At 45.6% G+C, this 24,289-nt stretch overlaps 1 non-coding gene and 1 pseudogene across 1 annotated transcript; both read right to left on the bottom strand.

Moving 5' to 3' along the window:
• Positions 1-5,012: 5,012 nt before the first annotated feature.
• Positions 5,013-11,691, bottom strand: LOC142431685 (RNA transcription, translation and transport factor protein pseudogene; annotated as a pseudogene).
• Positions 11,692-11,787: 96 nt separating this feature from the next.
• Positions 11,788-11,950, bottom strand: LOC142432921 (U1 spliceosomal RNA). The gene has a single exon (XR_012781007.1). It is a non-coding gene; the product is annotated as a U1 spliceosomal RNA (small nuclear RNA).
• Between the last annotated feature and the right edge of the window lie 12,339 nt (positions 11,951-24,289).

Here is a 24,289-nt window from a genome sequence, read left to right on the forward strand (position 1 = left end):
TAACAATAAAACATTGCTTCCACATGGCCTTTCTAGCTACAACATGGTAAACCTAGCAAAATGATTTGTGGGGAAGATGCAAATAAGGTGCATACAGATTTTGCAGGTGATGGACATTTTACTACACAAATCAGTGATTTACTACACAAATCAGTGCCATCCTGCTAGGCTTATAAAGGGCTTCTCCTACAGAGATTACTATCAAGGAGACTTAGGGTGGGTACCTATGGGTAGAATCTCCTACATCCAGAAGAGTGGATGCTAAAGACAGTGAAAGACAGCAGAGGGGAGCCTGCTCTGCCCATGAAGCGAGAGCTGAGCACCTGGCAGAAGACTTGCCAGTGGAGCTAAGAAAGGTGCAACCCTTGCTTGTGCAGAGCAATGAATGAGTCCTGAGTAGGCTTGCATGCAGGGCACACTTGGCAAGAGACCCAGGTAGTGTGGAGGGAGCTGGCAACAAAGGCTTCAAAGGACCCAGTGGCCAACCTTCAGAAGATCCATTTAGGCTTCCTTCTGCCAGAAACAAGACTCAGAAAGGTTCAGTGGTAGAGCAGAATCTTCTGGAACTGGACAGGTCCTGTGAACAGTATAGTTGTAGCCAGATGCAATGATGTGAATTTAGTATCTCTCCGGAACCACTGCACATCTTCTCAATGATAAAAGAATGGGTAATTCAGGGAAGGGTCAGAGGCTCTTCTTTTGAGAATTTGTTGTTATAGTTTACTGTTTGCTTTCTATAAATATATAATAATGGCTTTCACATTACCACACTATGTAAGTGTCTTCAGTGTATTTAGTTCAATCACAGATGAGGGTAGAACCACAGCATGGCGGATGCCAGTGACGACATGGGTCTCATCCCTAGCTTGCGATGCTGGTAGACAGACGTACACACGGGCTATTTTTATGGAAATACTGTAACTTTTAGTACATCTGGAGATCAGGATTATAAGTCGTCCAACTTTGTTCCTTTTCAAAATGATGTTGGCTACTCTTTTGACTATCATTTGAATTTCCACATAAATTTTTAAATTGCCTTATAAATTTCTACACAGAAGCATGGTGGGATCTGAATTTAGATTGCATTTAGTCTATAAACAAATCAAAACAGAATGGGCACCTTAGCAAATGATGAGTCTTCCAACCCATTGCCAAAATTTCAAACTCACTCCCCTCAAGCTAATTTAGACGTAGAGTGACCCTACGGGGCTTCTGGGCTCAAGCATAGGAGCAATTGTGGAGATGGCGCAGGGCCCGGCAGTGCTTCCTTCTGTTGGGCAGAGGGCTGCAAAGGGGAGGGACGGACTCAATGCTAAGACAAAGTCCAATTGCTCCTTTAAGGTCCTTTCCAAGACCTTAAACCTTTATGGGAGCAAGCAGCCTCGCTTTTCTCCTGTGGAGCAGCTGGTGGGTGCGAACCACTGATCTCAGGGTCAGCAGCTCAGTCTGTAGTCCACTATGCCATCAGCGATTATGCCACCAGGGCTCCATTAGCATGGGAGATTGTTCCATTTATTTACAGCCTGTCTAATTTCTCTCAGCATTTTGTAATTTTCAGCATAGATAACTTACCCAAATTTTATTAAATATATCCGTAAGTATTTCATGGTTTGTGTTCTAATTTACAGTACATTAGAATACATACTTGGCGAAATTTTAAATGATATTAATTTAAATTTATTTTCCAATTATATGTTGCTAGCTTCTAAAATGAGAGATGGGAAAACTGATGATAATATTTATCTTTGTGTATTTTCACTGAGCACAATATGGCAATAATGTTTGCAAAGCATTGTGGTAAATTCTGTGTGTGTGCGTGTGTGTAAGTCAGCTCTGCTGATATCAATACTTTTGCTTGATAAACTGATTATGAGGAGCTGACTTTCCAGCAATCTTCCCTTTGCATCTCCCTCTTCCTTGAATGCAGAAGGGTCCTTCCTCCCCCCCCCCCTTCTTTTTGGTGTGTGTGTGTGTAAAAGTGTTGTTCTTGAAACTCAGCAGTCAAATGGTCTTCTCATCCCATCACCTGAAAATGCTGTCAGATAAGTTCCCAAGAGAGAGCCCTCATCTGGAGCCCTTTCCAGCAGCCACATCAGCAGCTCTGTTGTTTCCCACACTCCGTGGGGCCAGTGCTGTTTGAGCAGGATGTTGAGCTGTTGTTCTTAGAATTCCATAAGGAAGCCATTGGAGAGAGGAATTTCAGCATTGGAATTCGATTCAGCTACTGCTCCTGTAGTGGGAGGAATTTACCCTGCTGTAAAGGTAGTTTCCTATTAGACTATCAGGGAGGTGGCCCCAGAGGTGACTGAACCAAAGGTTCACAGGCCAACTGATTTATTCAGTTTACAGAATCAATGTAAAACGTACTGCAAGAATCATGACAAAATTGTGAGGAGGTCTAAGAGCTGAAAGGTGCAGGGGTCAATGCATACTTCCTACTGCAAGAAGGCAGGAGCAGGGTCATAGCTCCCATGAGTGACCTGCCGAGTCGCCGTAACTTACACTGTTTGCTCAACTCAGGGAAATCAGAAAGCATGTCACCAGTGGGGTCCAAAGCAAGGATGGCAGCTGTCAGGTGGGGGCTGATATGATTTGTGCTTCAAAAATAAGGTTCACTTGCCCCTCTGACCCATTTTAATCTCAGCGTAATATCCTGGTTTACTTTACACTCTTGTGGACTGGGACCATCGACCTTTCGGGTACAGCCCAGTGCTTGACTCACAGCACCGGCAGGGCTCCAACAGCGGTTCTCAGCCTGTGGGTCGCGACCCCTTTTGAGAGTTGAACGACCGTTTCACAGGGTCATCCGATTAATAACAGTAGCAAAATGACAGTGATGAAGTAGCAATGAAAATAATTTTATGGTTGAGGGCTACCACACAGCATGAGGACCTGTATGAAAGGGCCGCGGCATTAGGAAGGTTGAAAAAGCACTGCCTTAGAACATAAATAGGCTTCTATTTTTAAAATTTCTAAAGCCCAAATGCGTAAGTTTGAGGGGGATGAGGTGGAGGGCTTACTTACTGGCTATGTCCAGGGGTCAGAAAACCTGTTTGACCCGGCAGTGGTGGCCTCTTATGTGGGTCCCCTGGCTGTCCCATCCTCCAGAGCTCTCAGGGGGAGGTGGGCTCGCTCTATGGTCTATCCAGGAGAGTGGGGAGGGAGTGGTCGCCTCTGGTCTTTTCCATGGCACCCCTATCTGTACCCCCAACCCTCACTGTCTCCCTACCTCCAGTGGAGAAGCTCCGTGGGAGTCCTCCTAGGAACCAGAAGGCTGCAGCGGGATAGCCCTCCCAAGAGAACCAGACGTCCTCAGCACAAGCCTCCCGGTGCCTTCTCATTTGTTCGGGCAGAGGCATTGCCTGCCCTCACCTAGAACTTGACCCAGCAGAGGTGGGCAACCTACAGGCCACTGCCCGGGACCCTGGCAAGCCTGAAAGAGGTGAGGGGGGGGGGGCGGGTTCTCTGGCTGGGCCTTTGAGGAGTCAGGGGTCCTGGCTGCAGCGGGGCGAGGCTGCAGAGAACGTCAGGGCATTTCCAGTAACCAGCCACCAGGGCCCCGGTCACCAGAGTCCCGCTCCGAGGGAGCCACTGGCGTTCCACCGCTCGGCCGCGCGTGGCGGACGGCAGAGGCTGGGGACCCGAACGCGCGGAAACCTGTCAGGGGCTCCTGTGGCATCATCAGCCCTCCTTGTTTCCGAGTTTGCCCAGAGGCAGGGCTGCCTCCGGGGTGTCTCTATCCCCGACCGTCCCTTCGACTCCGGGAAGCCCCGGGAAGCTCAGACTCAAAGCTCTCGGTGGCCTCCAGGGGCTCAGGTCTGTCTGCGGGCAGGGTTCCCGGAAGCCCGTATTACCATATTTATCTACCATACTTTCAGAAGCAAAACTCTGCCGACTAACCAGCCAGCAAGCCCGCGTTTTAGAGCGATCAGTACGTGTCTTAAAATCGTTGTTTTGCAGAAATGGAGTGATGACGCTCACCTATTGGTACATCAAGTAAATCTTTCCCAGTCCCCAGAGTCCGCCTCTTTAGTCAGGAATACCAGTCAAGAATTCCTCACTGTTACCTGGAAAACCAGCAAGGGGATTTTGCAGGTAATAATAATATTAATAATATCAGTAATTGGCCGTTGCCTTTGAGTAGGGTCCAGCTCGGGTAGACCTTATGTACAAGGCTCTGTGGGCACATGGTCATGGTATGTTTGAGCCCGTTGTGCCGATCCAACTCAGCGGTAGCTGACGCATATTGAGCTGTGTAACGTAACAAATCCCAGTGTGCATAAGGCCCAGACCTGAGGAAACCGGGCTTACCCTGCATGAGAGGGCTGCACCTCGCGCAGTCTCCTTGCCCCATCTTGATCTCCCCCACAGAGGGCCAAGATGTAGACTATAAAGTGCTGGTATTCACTTTAATTGGCCCACCTTGGCTTACTCCTCAGATGAGCACATTCCAAGTGATAACATTACACTGACCGACCTACACCAGAATCTCACCCACCGCCTACAGCTTGGGGTGGAGTCAACTCACCAAACTGCTGGTTGTCCTCCGTTGGAGCAACTGGAACAAACAGATGCCCAGTACAGTGGCTTTGCTTATTTACTTCAAAATGTTATAATCAGTAAGAAATACAAACCTATTGTTTGTTAACTGTATGGTTATACTAGGGGGTACCCGCCAAAACCAGAATATTTTTCAAAGCTATGTATTTAAATTTTTTTACAAAACAACCTTATCACCTTCCAAGTACTCTTCATTACACTTAATATATTTGTCAGATCCATGATTCCATTTTGGAAACATTTTTCAATTTCATCTGTTTGCATGGCTGTGATAGTTAGGTTTGTTGTGCAAGGAGGCTATGATAGTTAGGTTTGTTGTGCAAACTAGCCCTCCACAGGAACACATGGGCAAAGTTTAATTGATTGGAGCACTACCAAGATAAATACTTTCCTTGGCTTGCATCCCCTCTCTCTTCTTCCCTCGTGATCAAACTAGCATGCTGCTACTTGAGCTAGTTCTTTGCCATGTGCTGCACTACCTATGGGCCAAGCCAATTCGTGGGTCATGTTGCTAGAGCTTGGGTTCCTTGCAGACCAGATTCGCCGCTCTTCTGGTACGTACATTGTTTGAGTTTGAGATCCCATCAGGACCTGCTCACCAAGCTCCCAGGGGTGCTACTAACTGTTGCTGCCCACCCTGCTGCTTGCTACCTGCAGGCTGACTTTGCCTGTCTTACCTGAGAGCACACTCCTCATTCTGCTTCCTTGACCTTGGACCAGCAGCCTGAGTGAGGTTGAAGGGCCTTCAATATATTAATTGTTCCACGAAAGTGAGTTGAACTCCCTACAGCTGTGTGGACTAATGAACCATTATATTTCTTCTCGCTGTATAAACTTATATATTTTTAAATGTTTTATTAGGGGCTCATATAACTCTTATCACAATCCATACATATACTTCAATTGTGTAAAGCACATCTGTACATTCATTGCCCTCATCATTTTCAAAGCATTTGCTCTCCACTTAAGCCCTTGGCATCAGGTCCTCTTTTTTTCCCCTTCCCTCTCCCTCATGAGCCCTTGATAATTTATAAATTATTATTTTGTCATATCTTTCCCTGTCCGACATCTCCCTTCACCCCATTTCTGTTGTCCATCCCCCAGGGAGGAGGTCACATATAGATCCTTGTAATCAGTTCCCTAAACTTATATATGTTTATGTATATATATATATATATATATATGTATAAACATATACATATGATCACATGTCTCCTGGTTCTGTTTCTCTAGAGGACCCTGCCTAATACACTGACAACACCTCCCTGGTTTTTGTCTTCACCTCTTCTAAATCATCAAATCACTGTCCTTTTATGTACCTCTGCATTCATAGAAACAAAAAGAAGTTGCACAGAGGAAGGTTCAGGTGAGTAAGGTGCATGAGGCAAGAGAGGCATGCTGTTTTTTGTCAAAAACTGGTGAACTGAGATGACTGCGTGAGCAGGTGCATCGTTGTCATGGAACAACCAGTCCTCCATCTGCCACAAATCAGGCCTTTTTTTGTCACACACTGTTACACAATCTTTTCAGAACCTCTAAATAGAAAGCTTGATTAACAGTCTGGCCTGGTGGAATTAACTCCAAATGCACTATCCCCCTCCCATAAAAAAACACACCCAAAAAACCAAATGAGCATCGTCTTGATCATTGATTGCACTTGACAAGCTACTTTTGGGCGAGGCAATGATGGTGTCTTCCACTGACTTGATTGATGTTTGCTTTTTGGGGTCGTAAGAATAGCACCATGTCTTGTCACCAGTGATGACCTTGGAAAAAAAGCCTCGGTCACTTCTGAGCTGCTCTTACAAAGCATGGCATGCTTCCACTCGAGGCTCTTTTTGCTGGCCACTCAGAACCTGAGGCACGCATTTTGCAATGACCCTTCTCATTCCCAAATCTTCTGTTAAAATTTGCTGAACTGAGCTCCAAGATAGTCCAGATAACTTCTCCACCTCTTCAATGGTCCGTCAGTCTTCTAGCACAAGTGCATGATTTTGTTGACATTTTCATCTGCTGGCAGATGTCCAGTACAAGGTTTGTCACCAATTGACATTTCACCTTTTTTGGAATGAGGAGATCATTTATAAACTTGAATTTTTCCCATAGCACTGTCCTTGGAAGCTATGTTCAACATCACGACAGTTTCTGAAGCATTTTTCCTGAGCAGGAAAAAAATTACACAGCTGCACACTGCTCTCTTAAATAGATCATCACAAAAGATGAGGTTCTAGTGAAACTGCTTTCATGAAAAAATTCACTGTGACCAGAGAACCTTCCCAGGTGATGCCACTGGGTGGACTAACTCAGAGTGAGTTGCTCAATGTTCACACAGTGGGGAAAATGTGTTTCTTTTGGTAGGGGTACCTCTAGTACTGTTTCTTATTTTTTACTACCCCAAGCTATTCATTGTTCAACCTACCCCCAAATTTACAGCTTAAACTCTCATCAATGTATTATGCTTATGATTCTTTGGGTTGACTTGCTCGTTCCTTTGTAGGGGTCACTTGAGATCATTCATGGAGCTGCATTCAGCAGGTGGGTCAGTTGGCCTGGAAGTGTTTACTCATGTCAGGGGATTACTCATGTTGCCTCTAAGTCCCGCCATGTGGCTTCTCATCCTCATTGGCTACACTAGCTTCTTCACGTGATTGTGTTGGGGCTTCATGCTAAGGAAGCGCAAACCAAAGCTGCTGGACTCTGGACTCACACGGCACCGCTCCCACGTGTTCTATCTGACACAGCAAGCCCGGAGGGCTGAGGAAAAAATCCCACCTCTTCATGAAAGGAGCTATAAGATATTATGGCTTTGTTTTTCCAGTCGAAATAGCTATAAGTATTTTGTTCTGGTCCAGCTTTGTTCCTATGTGACAAATTTTCACATGAATTGCTCTTGTAATCATGTTTTTGTTTTTTCAATCAACTTTTGTTGATTCTTGGTCAGAAGAGTGACTTTCTGTTAATAATTTATTACATTTTGTTATTGTTGGATTGTCCACTTTGCTATTACATTTCTCCCCATGGTGGTAAGAGTCTTTATTTATTTTTGAGGAGGGATTAGTTTAGGATTTCTTTGTAGCAAAGTATATGAATATACAGACATTTGAAAAGAGTATCAGTTTTTTCCTGTTTAAAAGGTACGGACATTGATATGTTGTGTTATGTGATGCTGAGTCAACTCTGATACATAGCAACTCTGTATTCAATGCAATGACACACTGCTTGGTCCTACACCATATTCATAACCTATATAAGCATTAGTTTATGTTTTTCAAATGTACTATCTCCACATTTCCCATTTTTATTTCTTTGCCTTGCTAAGGTATAGTGGCATTTTCCTACAGGATTCTTGTGACAGTCAGAATTGAGAGTTGCACAAGAGCTATAAGAGCCCCCAATTAAGTGATTTACCTAAAAAAAAAAATAGGAAAGTGTGGTACTTAGGATGATGATTTTAGTATAAAAATCAAGACCAGCATCAAGAAGATATACATAAGGTGAGATCTCAGCAAGACGCAATGAGACGCGTCTTGTGTCCTCAGGGACGCCTTGCTCTTGGGCGCATCAGTGTCTATTACCTTCTGAGCGTCAACAGTCGCAGTTTTTATTGCAGTTTTTATTATGTAGGTACCCTTGACTGAGTCGTTTGTCACGTGGCTGAGCTCAGCCTCTTGTGTCACCCTCCTTCCAGGAGGTCTGGCTGATAACTTGGGTTCGTGGTAGATCTCTCTGGTGGGTCTAGAGCCCTTCATGGAAAACAAGGGGGCTTCAATCGCTTGGGAAATTCCAAGAGTTTAGACATCACCTCCCAGGAACTATGGGACAAAGATCAAATTCTTTGGCTAAAGTTACTTCTTCACCCCACAGGAGACATTAAATTAAGTGGATGAGGAAGAGTTGAAATAAATGAGGGTTGCTATAGTAAATACAGTTGACCTCAGGAGTGAAAACCTCTGGAGTAGGTAGGAGGTACAGGAAAACTATCTCGAACACAGTCCTATTGTATTTCATACCCTTAACAACAATGGCAACAGAAGCAACAGTCGTTTATTTTTAAGGAATATCATAGACGTATTGGACAAGAGGAGGTGCATCTTTATCAGTGGATAGACCTACACTATGCACTTGGAAATACAAAAGGCAAAACATGTGGGAAGGAGCAGAAGTAGTAACAATTAAGCACCAAGAGTGTCCGGATGAGAGCTGTTAGAGCGGGGCTCTTAGGCTGGGGCAGTCGTGGGCTCACAGAGCTGCTTGGAATTCAGGAGGGGTTTCTTTTGGCGTGAGTGGAAAGGGAAGTTCCTGGAGAATGTAAATACTAGCCGTTTAAGTCAGGTGAGTTCCAGGCTTGCCAGTGAACCCGAATGTCCCCAGTTTGGTTGAGCCACTTTGGGTTATGGTTTTGCTACTCCCTATGTTTTCCTTCATGCATTGCCAAGTTACCCGTGTCTCTCTAAGTCTGTAGTGTACGTCCATCCACCAACAAAGTTGTGCATCGCCTTGTCTTCAAGACTTCTGTGACATTCTTTGAAACAACACTCTTGTTGCTGCTGTGACTGTCGTTAAGGGTGTGACATACAGAAAGATTGTGACATGGCTTCTGATACCATCTCATAAATGTGACATTCATCATGAACAGAAAAGTGAGCCGCTGGCCTGAGTTTGGCTTGTACAGGGCACACGCTCCATGACTTACTTACTTGTTTAGCATCTGAGAAGCAATGGGTAGTTGTTTTATATGTCACTGCAACGATGCTTCAAATTTGACACCTGGCTCCAGGAGGAAAAGTGCTTACTGATCTCAGAAACGCTGCACAAGTGAGTGAGTTGTTTGTGAATTCGCCTCTAGAAACCATTGCAGGTCTTAGAGCTTCACCACAAGGAGCTTTATGCTAAGTGGTTCCTAGAGCCTTAAAACACATCCAAACTGTCCCTTCACTTGAACTTCTCTTTTCCACCTCTAGATGGTGCAGGACCAGACAATGTTCCATTGTGTTGTTCACAGGGTGGCAGTGAGTTGGGAACCAACTCAACAGCACCTGACAACAATAAACACATCAAGTCAGCACTAGCTTCTCCAGGGATTTTACGTTTGCCTGACTAGAATAATCCTAATGTGCTGAATGGCCATCTCTGGTTCCCTGGTGTCTTCCCAGTGTCCTTAAAAGTCATGGCTGTGGTACAGTTTCCTGGCCACTGTATTTCTCAGCATGAGTGAACCGAGGTGGGGCAGGAGCAGGACAGGAACAGGTGCCCCGGTACCTCTGGATGTGATGAGTGCGCTTTCCTCAAAGAGAGAACAATAACAAGTTATAGACCAGCTCTGGTTGCGAAAAGGGGTCATTTATTGGGTGCGGTGTCGTCTGCAGATGCTTGGTAGTTGATGGGTAAATTATACTTTTGCCTATCAGGGTGACACAGATCTTAGGCCACTTAGGAATGCAAGGGCTGGCCCCCTGGGTGGTATCTTTCTATGGGCAAGGTCATGGCCAGTTCAATCTTTAGGGCCAAGTATAATCATGCTATAGGATAAAAGGCATTATTTAGAGGGGTCCAAACTTGGGGAACATCTTGAACTATTGTGTTCATCTTGATCACTAATTAGAAAAAGGTGGTCCTGCAAAGAAATCCCTGAGTTATGTGAACTAAAAGGCATTAGTAATGGAAATTCAGATCAAAGACACCAAGTTTTGCATTTCTTAATTACATATTCAAAGCATGTAATTACAGTGTACAAAATAATTTTTTCCTATAGTCATAAGTACCAACTAGACACACTGCTGTTAGGTGCTGTCAAGTCAGTTCCAACCTTATGACCCGATGCACAAGGGAACGAAACCCTGCCCAGGCCCGCGCCATCCTCTCCACCATCACTGTGTGTGAGCCCATTGTTGCAGCCACTGTGCCAGTCCTTCTTTCCGAGGGGCTTCGTCTTCTTTGCAGTTAGACCTAGCCATTGCCATGGAGTCGATTCGGACTCAGAGAGATCCTCCAGGAAGGAGCAGAATGTCCCCTTTGGGTTTCCTGGGCCGTACATCATTACGGGAGCAGAGGCCTCCTCTTGCTCCTGAGGAACAGCTGATGGCTTCGAACTGCTCATCTTGTGACTAGCAGCCCAACACATAACTCATTAGGCCGCCAGGGCTCCTCACAGTTAGATAAAGACACTTAAACTTGACATCATGACTACTGAGTAAAACTCCATCACTTCTCCCCCAGCAGAAAAAAATTCTGAGTGGAAAACTTACCTGCGACTCCCTTATTTAATAGATTATTTTTTCCCCACTTGCCCAAACTTTATTAAAGAGAAAAAAAAGCAATGATGGGAAATATCGAGAACATAGTCTATTTTCTGGTATTCTTCCTTCAAAAATGTGACATTTGATTTCCAAACAGGTGCCAGAAGTGTTCCCAAGTGTACTAAGTAGGTGAGAACCCCAAATCCTGAAATGTTCATCTTCCCCCTTTGCCATTCTGTGATCTGTCTTTGGATCCAAAACAATCCACTGAGCAGCGACTCTGGTGCCACTGACTTTTGTCTGGAGCTCTCTGGGTTCTTCTGGATGCAACAATTGAAGAATCAGAGCAACTTCATTAGAGCTGTATCTCCTGGGTCACAACCAAGACTGCTCATCTAAGGCAACAGGCACGCCCTCTTCTGTTCCATGAGCTTGAGCGACCGCATCCTGTGTCAGGTGCTTCTCATGGCGCTGAATCCGAAGGTGGTTAGCCAAAGTCATTACACCAGCCTTGAAGTCAGGGTTATTTATAGTCAAGTTGATCAGTGGCTCTACATTTTTAGCGGTAACATCACTTTTGGCATTGTCAGGTACCGTGCCCTTGTGTTTTTCAGCATTTTCAGCATTATCTTCATATTCGAGTCTAACTTCTGGCTAAGCCAAGAAGCCAGTCAATTGCTTCTTGTCGATCTTGAATTTCGAAAGGACAGTTAACATCTTTGAGATACTTTTCAAAGAACTTGGGCCAATCGTTGCTGTGGGTGTTTCTTAAGTTCCCTCTGTCTTCAATCTTATACTGTCTGAATTTCTGGTCTTCGAGCCAAACAATAAAACTTCTAAATCCGGCTTCATCTTTGCAGTTGAAGCCGGCAGGGTTGTGAGAGTCGAGGGCCATCTCTCGTGTGGCCGCATGGTCCTGGCTTCCTGCAGGGATCCCCCACGCTGCAGCCAGGAGAGGTGAGGGGAGAATAGCTTATTCTTTTTCTTTTTCCAAGGGAGAGTGCAAACGCAGTCCCCCACTACCACAAATCATGCAGTCGAGTTCCCACATTTGGGGAAATCATAGGGGTCAGCACATCTGGAGTGCAATGGATAAGCCTCGCCCTGGGAAAACCACCTTCGTGATCATGGTATCTCCCCTGCCAGGTACGTATAGAGAATAGATTATCCTTAAAACATTTTATGAGGGGCCGGCCGCAATCCCAACTACGTGGACACCTGCCCCTCCCCCCAGAAGAATTTATCTCAGAGGACAACACTGAAGCTACAGCTCAGGGAGAGGGACATGTCTGATCAGAGCACACGGGAGCAAATGAAGGGGGAGGAAGAGAGATGGAGCACATCCTGGCCCACCAAGCCTTGAGGACGATATTCCCACTTAGAGCAGCCAATCCACAGAGAAGACCATATGGACTGGCCCCACTATGCGACACGACATCCTTCACTGACCCATATTCCTACTGGAGATGCAGTGTGGGAATTGCGCCCGATCTGATACCAACACACCGAGGCAAAACACTAAGGGCGTGCAACAGAACAAGGGGAACAGAGCAACAAAGTCCCCAGGGAATACCAAAAATAGACATTGGGGCCAGAGCTTGGCGCCCCATCACACTCGACCGGAAAACACTCCTAAAGGCCAACAAACAGTCCTTGAACTAACAAAAAAGAAACCAACATTTTATATATGACCCTTTTAGATTGCGGGATGCACTGAGAAAGACACGGCGGTGTTATATCCCTGTAAATAGAACATTTAGGGCCATGGTGTCTCGTTTTAGAGCTTTCAATGTTCTGTCAAGACTTTAATACCCCGTGAAGGGAGAAAGAGACGGAGGAGTGCGTTAGCTACCACCGGGTGTATAGGCAGGGAGCCTGGACCTCTGTGTTAAAATGTGAGGACGTGTTCTGAGACTGGTGAAAATAGGTCGCCGGGACACAAGAGGCATTGCCACTGGGCCAATCTGGGCACAAAGAATGATGAGAGCAATGTATTATAGCACATGGGGGTGGGGGGGAGGATTGTCCCACAGTGATGCTGTCCTTCACACTCCCATAAAAACATAAAGCCCATTAATAAATATAGAAGGAATGGGAAAACTGGAAAATCGCTTTTTGCAATAAAATTTCCCATTGTTGAAGTAGGATATTCATGCTTTCTCAAAGTGTGATCCTCACAGATGACTTATCACTTAAAAACCGAGAAGAAAACTTTATAATAAAGTAGTCTGGCAGATAACCAATTGGCAAGACTTCAACACCAATAATGGTACCACCTGACACCATAACCCTCCCGATCAGCACAACCTTCCCTTGAACTGTTCCTGCCGACCACACCTAACCCGATGCTTTGATGATAGGCACAGTGACTGCAGCAAGCAACCCGAAGTAACAACACCTGTGAGGACGGCACAGGACCGGGCGGCGTTTTGTTCTGTCGAACCCAGGGTCCTTGAGAGCTGGCCTGGCCTTGATAACTCCGACCAACAACAATAAATCGTGAGGCGGTGTCTGAGTGGTGCAAATGATGCCTGTGCTAGACTGCTAACCCAGAGGCTGGAGATGTGAATCCCCTCCGAGGCGCCTTGGAAGAAAGGCCTGGCAATATGTTCCCCAAACCAGCCACTTAATTAATAGCCTATGGCATTTAGTTCCGCTTTGACACCAACGGGGTCACCATGAGACAAAGTTGACTCAATGGCACTTGGTGAAAACATGAGGAACCCCCTGGAAACCCCAACTTTGGCAACCTGCACACAGCAGGCCTGCATTCTTCAAGACTGGCAGTGCTCAGACCGAAAGAGGCGGAGGAGCTGTTCTCGATTCACGGAGACAAAAGAGACAGAATGTGAACACAGGCTGGTTACTACTTCATCGCCACTGCCATCAGGTCCATTCTAAGTCACGGTGGCCCTAGAGGACAGAGGAGAAGTCCCCGAGGGTCCCCGAGGTGGTGTCCCCTCACAGAAGCAGTCAGCCTCGGCTTTCTCCCGGGGAGCTCCTGGGCGAGTCGAGCTGTACTTGCTGGCCCAACGCGAAGCCCACAACACTGCCAGGTCGCCTTTATCAGCGGGCAGTAAAGTAAAATGTCTGAATGCAATAAAGTGTGGTTATATATGGAATGCCTTTGCCTCGAGGAGCTGTATTTTGAAATATTTAGGTTATGTGTTAGTGCCAATATCGACAACTACTTCTCAGATAACTTGTTTTCATACAGAGTGTGTGAGCAGGCCTGCTTGTGGTATATAAAGGGTGTATAAAACAATATTAACAAATAGGGGTTCCAGGAGGATACAGGACTGTTCTTTATGGCCTTCTCTCAATGTTTCTGGCTAAAATCAAAGATCAAATTACTGTGATCCAATTTCTCCATACAAATATCTTAGATAGGTTTTAAGTACAAAGAAAATAATTTAGGTATAGTTATATTTTTAAGTAATATTATTACACTGTCTTATGTTTTTCTTGTGTTCACAACCAATGTTGATGGAAACAGCAGTCAAGAGATTAAAAGATGAGCTGCATGAGGTAATTCTGCTGCACAAGACCTCATTAGAATATTGAAAAATGAGGATGTTACTTTGAGGACTAAGGTGTACCTGACTCAAGCCATGGTATTTTCCATTGCCTCCTATGCATGTGAAAATTGGATATTGAATAAAGAAGACTGGAGAAGAATTGTTCCATTTGAATTGTGGTGCTGGAGAAGAATATTGAAAACACCATGGGCTGCTAAAAGGACAACCTGATCTGTAGTGGAAGAAGTTGCTTAGAGGCAGGGAGGGCCAGAGTGCTCCTTAGAGGCAAGGATGAGGAAACTTCATCGTACATACTACAGACATGTGGTCAGGTGAGACTAGACCCTGGAGGACATCATGTTTGGTGAAACAAAGCGGCAACAAAAAGAGGAAGGCCCTCAGCAGATGGATTGACACCGTGGCTGCAACAGTGGGCTCAAGCCTAAGAACAATTGTGAGGATGGTAGAGGACCACACAGACAACCTCATCTTTCTACAGAGGAGTGACTGGGGGGCTTGAACCTCAGGTCTTTCGGTTAACAGTCCAACACCAAACTCACAGCATCACCAGAGCGCTTTATTTGTGATCCGGATACCCCCAGGACCTGAGCTGCCATCTCAAGATTTAGTTGCCTATTGGATCTTTCAAATCCACGCCTAAAATTAGACTCCTTATCTCTCCAAACTTGATGGGGCACATCAGAGGCTCCATTCTCTCCTTCACCGTCCCCCAACCCCTAAATACTCCATCATTTCAAAGCAGTTCCCTCCCACTTTGCTCTTCGTCTTGGCCCTCTCCAGTTGGACTTTCATGTCAGCCCCACAAGGACCCGTGTACTTCCTTCCTGCGTTCCAAAACCCAAACCAAACTCCCTGCCATCCCGTCGATGCGACTCACAGGAGCTACATAGGACCAGGTAAAGCTGCCCATGAGTTCCCGAGACTGTAACTCTTTACAGCAATAGAGAGCCCCAATAAGCCACTGGTGCGGAATGCCACACTTCTGCTTTGCACTCTTGAATTTCTTGCCACAAAATCATTAACTGTTGCATTCCAAAATGGCAGTGAACTTCAAGAAATTGTATGGTTTTATCATTCATTTCTTAGTTTTTTTAATTGATTGAGTCACTCCGTTATTGCTGACAGAGCAATGGGCACAGAACAGAATGTGGAGTCCCAACTCTCCATTTGACTACAGAAAACTTGTCGTTAACTTTGAGACGGGTGCTTTACCGAACTTTTTGTATTTTAAAGAAAATTTAATCAACCAGGTCCATCAGAAGCCACCTGCTGAATTCTATCTTGAAACCGAGATGGTCTCTGTCTCTTTTGGTGTGTGAGGAACCCGCTTCAATTACTGACAGCCTGAGATGCGTGCGGTTCTGTAAACTGCCCTCCTCTTGCTGTCACTTGGGTTTCAAAGTTGACATTTAGAATTTCCTGGGAGAAAACTTTAGCCTGAAATAATTTTAAGTAAACACAGAGACCAAGAACCATACAATCTGCTATCACTGACATAATGGGTGATAGAGGAAGAGGAGGAAGTTTGTATGTTGAAGGCCCTCTGAATCTGGGGACCATGGACCTACAACTGGCACCAGCCTGCCGAGCCATGTGGCACCTTGGACAGGACTTGACAGCCTGAAAGATGGAGGGTCTGCGCAGGTGGGTTATGAGACCTAGACAAGGGAGAAAGGGCTGCTCGAAAGAGATTGATTTGGTGGCCTTGGCACATGTATGTATTTATGGATTGTAATAAGAGTTGTAAAAGCCCCCAATAAAATGATTTGAGAGAAAGAGAGAGAGAGGGAGAGAGAGAGAGACTGATTTGGAAGATCCACTTGTAGTTTAGTGTTCGAGTTTGGATAAGGAAGGGGGTGTGGCCAGGAAGCAAGAGAAGGCAGGGAAGGCCGGGAGATAGAGGCACAGTGGACCGATGTCAGCATCCAGAGTCAGGAGGCGCTGTTTAGGGAGTGGATGTTAGGTTTTAAAACTGAAGGTGGAATAATCAGTTGATGAGAGTTCATGGTAGGAGACAGACTTCATCAAGAGAGAGAAAAGCAGTTGAGACTTGCCAAGGATGAACAATACTTACCAAGCAGAAAGCATATTTGATATGTCCCCATCAGTTGAATTGTTCTAATGCAATAAAAGAGTTGAGATCTTTTTAGAAACTAGCTAATTGTACTGATGGCTCTATGGATCAGGGACTGTGCTGTGTGTTCTCCTGGCAGGCGTCTTTTAATTCTATCAAAGTCCCGTTTTACAGATGAGGCAATGGAGTCTTCAGCCAGCATTCAAAGGAGTTGAACTTGAGCTTGAGGTTTTAATAGCTATTCTCAACCCAGCTCACCATGGCTGATCTGTCACTGCCACCTGTGCAGATGATTTGGTGCTTTCGACAGTTCTGTCATGTGTTTGACAATGAAATGTGAGTTTGAAAGATTCAATGATTAATTTGGGTGGCAGCTTGAGCTCTGGTCCCTACTGTTGCCTTTGTCTCAGGTATTTGGGTTCGGGGAGGTGAGAATGTGAAGCAAGTAAGGGTATGTTCTATAAATAAGATTCTAGACATTTTTTGCTAAAAACTAGGTGACATAGCATCCCTGCATCCACGAGGAGCTTATGATTAAAGTCCCAAGAAATTAACTCTTGCTAGGAAGCTGGTAGCCACATCTGTGGGGGGTTTTCCCTCCTCAATGTTAATGTGCAGTCAGCCCCAACCCAGGGAAACTGTGACGATCAACCAGACACTCCTGGGTAAGGGTAGGTGTGTTAGTCTGGGTAGACTAGAGATACAAATCCATGGACACACATATGCGTATAAGAAAGAGATCTATATACAAGAGCAATTGAACATTGAGAAAACATCCCAGCCCAGTCCAGATCAAATCCATAAGTTCGATATTAGCCCATATGTCCGATACCAATCTATAAAGTCCTCTTCAGACTCACAAAACACATGCAATGAAGTCAAATGCAGGACAATCACAAGCCAGTGGGTAGAAAGTCTTTGGGTCCAGTAGTTTTGTAAGCATCTCAGTGCTGGCAGGGATCTCTCTGTGGCTTCTCCGGCTTCAGAGATCTGGTTGCATCCATGTGGCTTATCTTCTGTAATGTCTCCCAGGGAGTAGCAGAGAGAGAGAGAGGTGTCTTCCGCCTCCAAGGAGAAAGTCCCAGATTTCCCAGAAGGCCATGCCCACAGAAGTCTCATTGGCTATCTCCAGATTGACAGCCTAGACTCCACCCCTCCATTCTTAATCCTTAAACTGACACCAGATTAGGTGACTCCCACAGTAGGGGTGGCAGCGATTCTATCAATTGGGTTGCAGCCTGAGGCCACTTCCTTGGTGTCCTAACCCTTTTTGTGTGAGAGCGACTGAGCAGAGTTGAATCCTATTTTGCCCTGCAACTTCTGCCAGAGCTACACCTGGTGTATGGTTCTTTGATCTGTTGCTTCACCCTTCAGTCCCAGGAGCCTTCAATGGGCTACAGATGGTGGATTCATTTGGCTGATTTCAGACCTCTGCATCCACCAACCTGTGCTCCCTGCTGTCTCTGCTCCATCATCTTACTTTCTGTGTACTGTGGGGGAGGGGTCCAGCCCCCCTACCACTACTCTCGGGTTCGATAGGCACAATTATAGGGTTGAGCTATATATAAATATTATATTAAAGTCATTGAGAGCATGAGAGATCAAAGAGAGACTGAAATAATGGAGTCAGACACATTTCATAGTAGCATACTCACCCCAGCCCTGCTTGGTGGACCACGTGGAGAGAGGGGGAGGGGAAGGAGGACAAAGGGAAAGGGAACAGGGGAGCGAGGACTGCAGAGGAGAGGGGGAACCAACTAGAGGCCAAGGGGGGAGCACGAGAGAACTCTTTATTGCTAACCCAGGCCTATATGTTTTAGGGGGGAGTGCAAGCCCCCCAATTACAGGTAGAGACATAGGTCACAGGAAGGGATTGTACTATAGGCAACACAGTAATGGGAGGGGGACAATCTAGGGGTATACACACAATAGGAAGAGGAGGTTCTGGGGGTATACATGTGGCAAGATGGGCAGATCCTAGATTCAGGATGGCAACCTAGTTTTGGATGTCACTGGCTGGGTTGACCTGTTCCCTGGCTCAACTATAGAGACCATTATCAGTAGGGTGTGAACGCCACCTACAGGAACCAAATCATGACTGCAAGCTTTTAGGGAGAAGTAGCCCATTGTCCTTAACAGCAGGGAGCAGGCCTACCCCCTCCCCCACCCACCTGGTGGGACTAGACAGTAGTCTGGCAGCTGATTGCTTTTAGGGAAGTAACTTGACAATTATTTACCATTAGCTGCAAGCAGTGTCCTATTTGGGAGACGACTTGGGAGAAATCTTTCTGTTTCCCACACCGTGCCAGCTTCCACAAGTGAGGAGAAGCCGGATTGGATTGACCTCGTTCTACAACTGTGAGAGCCATTTCTTGACATATACAAGGAGCACGGGTTTTGCTTCTTGAGAGAACTCAACGTAACACAGAAACGATGTGCAAATTGGAGCCAACTGCCGCTAGGTCCTGTGCCATCACCACCCTCCCTTGTGGATCAACAGGGCTTTCTTTGGCTGAATGTTGGTGTAAAGCCAAATCGCCTCCATGGCAGGCTCCGCAACCTCGGGTAGGCCTTGGTTTCGGTTTTTCACCTGCAGTACAGAGCTGAAAAATCCCGGAGACTGAGGCCAGCCAACCTGGGAACGACACGGCGGGCCAAACCGCCAATGAGAAGCCGACATAGCCAGCGCGGGAACAACACAAAGGGCCAAACTGCCAAGCCACCACGAACAAGCCAATCAGCGGAAAGCGGGAGGGGCGGGCTGGGGCGCCCTGGGGACGTAAACCCTGTGTATATAAACGGCACCGTTCTCTTTGTTCGGGGCTCTTGTCCTGGACAGTGCGCATGGTTGAGTACCTGAGGACTTGAGCCCTGGCTTAAGCTAGTACAAATAAAACCTCTTTTGTTACTGTAGCCTTGTGTCAGATCTCCTTCCACTGTTGGGGTAAGCGCCCCCGGCCCCTACATTTGAAGTAGATCTCCAGGCTTTTTTTAGTCTGTCTTAGTCTAGAAGGGCCCCTGAAACCTGTTCAGCATGATAGCAACATGCGAGTTACCACTGACAGACAGTACTTGAAGTGCATTGGCCAGGAATCAAATCCGGGGCTCCTGCTAGGAAGGTGAGGATTCGGCCATTTTCTCTCCAGTAGGGCACGCAGATTAAGAAATTACACATAAAGTCACTAGAGAACTTTATAGTCTTTTAATATCTAAAAATTCAAATAAGCGTGTCTGTGTTTCAGGAGTATGAAAAACGAATCTGAGAATAATTATCATATAATGTGATCCTAGGGGCAGGAACTGGGGGTTACTAATGAAGTGGGGGCATGGACCATTAACAGATTCCATCAGTCAGATATTGATCCCATCAGCTTCTCAGAGTGACTTCACCGAGGACCCCTTGAAGGTCTGAGAGGGGCTAGGCTGCCTCTAAAGGCTGTCGTGTATGCATGTCTTGGGCTGTGAGCCACGGGTTAGTAGTTGAGGACCACCAGCCCCTTCTCAGGAGGTGAAAGAGGAGGCTCTCTACTCCCATGAAGATTTACAGTCTCACCATGAGTTGGAATTGACTCGATGGCTATAAGAGCAAGAAAGGGCAAAGTGATTTCTTGGAGTCTTCAAAGAAAACTCTTGTTTGAATTCAGCCCCTTGAAAAAATCTCTAGAGGAAAACACTGTGCCTGGCAGGGACAACAGGAGGGGAGGGGGCCTGGAACTATGATTGCGTGGGACATCCAGGAATAGGGGTGGGGGCCACTTCTAATAGGGCATTAATAAAGCTCCGGGTAAATAACTGAGTGCACAGATTCAGTTGAATTCACTTTATAGAATCTTGCCTTGCCTATTATTCTAGTGGGGAAAGATTCCAAATTCAAACATTCGATTGAGACCCTTCAAAAATTTTTATTATTATTTTTAATCGTTTTATTAGGGGGTCATACAACTCTTCACAATCCATACAGACATCAATTGTGTAAAGCGCATTTGTACATTCATTGCCCTCATCATTCTTAAAACATTTGCTCTCCACTTAAGACCCTGGCATCAGCTCCTCATTTTTTCCCCTCCCTGCTCCCCACTCCCTCATGAACCCTTGATAATTTATAAATTATTATAAATTGAAGTGCATTGGCCAGGAATCAAATCCGGGACTCCTGCTAGGAAGGTGAGGATTCGGCCATTTTCTCTCCAGTAGGGCACACAGATTAAGAAATTAGACATAAAGTCACTAGAGAACTTTATGTCTAATTTTTTGTCATTTCTTGCCCTGTCCAACGTCTCCCATCACCCACTTTTCTGTTATCTGTCCCCCAGGGAGGAGGTCACATGTAGATCCTTTAATCGGGTCCCCTTTTCCAACCCACTCTCCCTCCACCCTCCCAGTATCGCCACTCACACCACTGGTCCTGAAGGGATCACCTGCCCTGGATTCCCTGTGTTTATGGTTCCTATCTGTACCAGTGTCCATCCTCTGGTCTAGCCAGACTTGCAAGGTAGAATTGGGATCATGATAGTGGGGGGAGGAGGAAGCATTTAGAAACTAGAGCAAAGTTGTATTTTTCATCGTTGCTACATCGCATCCTGTGTGGCTCATCTCCTCCCGGGACCCCTCTGCAAGGGGATCTCCAGTGGCGTAAAATGGGTTTTGGGTCTCCACTCTGCACTACCCCCCTCATTCACTATGGTAAGATGTTTTTGTTCTGATGATGCCTGATACCTGATCCCTTAAACACCTCGTGATCACACAGGCTGTTGTGTTTCTTCCATGTGGGCTATGTTGCTTCTGAGCTAGATGGCCGCTTGTTTACCTTCAAGCCTTTAAGACCCAGACACTATATCTTTTGATAGCCGGGCACCATCAGCTTTCTTCACCACATTTGCTTATTCACCTGCTTTATCTTCAGCAGTTGTATTGGGAAGGTGAGCATCACAGAATGCCAATTTAATAGAAGAAAGTATTCTTTCATTGAGGGAGTACTTGAGTGGAGGCCCAATGTCCATCTGCTACCTTAATATTAAACCTATAAATATATGCACATAGATCTATTTCCCCATCCTCATAAATATTTGCATATATTCATGTCTTTATCTAGACATCTATAAATGCCCTTTGCCTCCCAGCTCTTTCCTCTATTTCCCTTGACTTTCCTCTTGTTCCATTATCATGCTCAGTCCCTATGACGATTTCAGCAATTCCTCTTGATTACATTACCCTTGATCATGCCCAACCAGGCCACCCACACCCTCCTCACCATCAATTTGGATCACTTGTTGTTCCCTTGTCCCTGGGTTTGAAACACCACTACCTTTCCCCCCACCTCTCCCTCTCCCACGTCCCCCCAGAACTGTCAGTCCCATTGTTTTCTCCTCCAGATTTTTCATCCAGCCTATCTTATTTAGACAGACCTGTGGAGATAATAACATTCACAAAAACAAGACAGAACAAAACCAAGCAACACTATACAACAAAACAACAACAAAACAATGACAACAAAACAAGACACAACAAGAAAGAAAAGCTTGTAGTTAGTTCAAGGATCATTTGTTGGCCTTTAAGAGTATTTTTCAGTCCAGTCTGTTGGGACACCATGCCCTGGTCCCAAAGTCCACCTTCAGCATTCCTTGGGGACCTCGCCACTCCATTGCTGTTCTGTTGTACCCCCTTAGTGTTTTGCCTTGGTGTGGTGAGATCAGATCGGGTGCAATTCCCACACTCTGTCTCCAATGTTGTTCTCTGTAGAGCTAAGAGTCAGTGAGGGGCGTCATGTCTCATAGTGGGGCTGGCCATGTGGTCCTCTCTGTGGACTGGCTGCTCTAATTGGGGTCATCGTCTCCAAGGCCTGGTGGGCCAGGATGTGCTCTAATCTCTCCTCCTCCCCCTTCATCAGCACCTGTGTGCTCTGATCAGATATGTCCCTTTCCAGGAGTTGCAGATTCAATGCCATCCTATGAAATAAATTCTTCTGGGGGGAGGGGCAGGTGTCCATTAAAGTTGGGATTGGGGCCGGCCCACAAGACCTCGCCACTGGTTCCCTACTCCATGCCAGCATGTTGCATTCACATCTTGGAGCACTGGGTTGAAGTCTGGTCCCTCTTTCCCTGTGGAGATATAAACAAGACCCTCCCTTTGGTCGATTGAGACCCTTTTATTAAGCCTTAAACAGGTTAAAGACAAGTCATCCTGATGAGAGAAACCATTGGCATGAGTGTAAGATAGACTCCATTTAACTCACGACCATGGAGCTAAGTATGTTGGTGTCCGATGCCCTCAAGCGGGTTCTGATCTGTAGTGACTCAATGCACAGCAGATTGCAATACTGCCTGGTCCTGCACCATCTTCAAAATTGTTATATTTGAGTCCATCGTTGAGTTCAAAATTGTTGTGTTGTGTGTCCATTGCATCCCTATCCTCTTTTCCCATGACTTTCTGCTTTACAAAGCATGGTGCCCTTTTCCAGAGACTGGTGTGTACTGGTAATAGATGGGAAGGTACACGACGCAAAGGCTCACTCCTTGCTTCTGGTTGTACTTCCTCCATGATAGATCTGTTTGTTCTTCTGACGGTCCATGGCATTTAGGATATTCTTTACTAACACCATAATTCAGTACATCAATTCTGCAATCTTTCTCACCCATTGCCTAGCTCTTCCATGCAGATGAGCTGAGTGAAATGACTATGGCTTGGGTTATGAACACCTTATTCCTCACACTGCTGTCTTTGCTCTTTAACACTTCAAAGAAATCTCGTGCAACAGATTTGCTAGCCTGTCATTTGATTTACTGACTGCTGCTTCCACCAGCCACTCCTCAGGAGGAAGATGGAGCTTTCTTCTCCTGTGAAAAATTACAGTCTCAGAAACTCACAGGAGACCCTGTCCTACAGGGTCACTCAAAGTTGGAATGGACTCGATGGCAGCGAGACTTTGTCTTCCTTCCATGATTGTGAATCTAAGCAAATTGGAATACTTTACAATTTCAATCTTTTCTTCATTTAGCATGATGTTGTCTACTGGTCCAGTTGAAAGGATTTTTAAAAATTCACATTGAAGTAAAACCCATCTTGAAAGCTGTAGCCCTTGATCTTCATCAGGAAGTGTCTCGATTCTCCTTGGCTCTCAGCAAACAAGGCTCTCCTCGGTTGTCAATGGGTCTTCCTCTGAGCCTGATGCCATGGTTTTCTTCATCTAGTCTAGCTGCTCAGGTTATTTGCTCAATATACGTATTGAATAAGTGTGATGAAAGGTACAACTGTGATACACCCTTTGGACAGCTGCCTCTTAGTCTATGTCCAGTTCTGCATGTGCACAATGAAGTGTTCGGGATTTCCCTTTCTTTGCACTGCCATCCACAGGCTTATTTTTTGTGCTACACCCTGTCTAATGCCTTTCTGTAGTCAATACTTCTTTCTGGTGTTCTTTGTTTTCAGCAACGATCTATGTGATGTCAACAATGCCCTTGTTCCATATCATCAGCTTTAAAACTTTTTTGACATTTTATTTTTTTCCATGTCATCTTCTGACTCGAGTTTGATTTTTTTGGCAGTTCCCTGACTGTGTACTGCTGTGAACATTTTTTAATTGCCTATGGCAAAGTTTTACTTGCATGTGATAATATTGCTCAATAATTTCTGCATTTTATTGGGTCACCTTTCTTTGAATTGGGCACAGATATGGATCTTTAACAGTCTGTTGACCACATGTGCCGAATTGATTGGCATAGAGTAGTGAGTGCTTTCAGTGCCAGTTAGTGGAAGCATTTCGATTGGTCTGTCAGTTCCTGGAGCTTCGTTTATGCCTCTGTGCAGCGTGGACTTCTTCCTTCAGTACTGCTGTTCTCGATCATATCTTTTAAAATGGTTGATTGCCCACTCATTCTTTATGG

The sequence above is a fragment of the Tenrec ecaudatus genome, chromosome 18 (genome assembly GCF_050624435.1).
Source record: "Tenrec ecaudatus isolate mTenEca1 chromosome 18, mTenEca1.hap1, whole genome shotgun sequence".
Classification (NCBI taxonomy): Eukaryota; Metazoa; Chordata; class Mammalia; order Afrosoricida; family Tenrecidae; genus Tenrec; species Tenrec ecaudatus.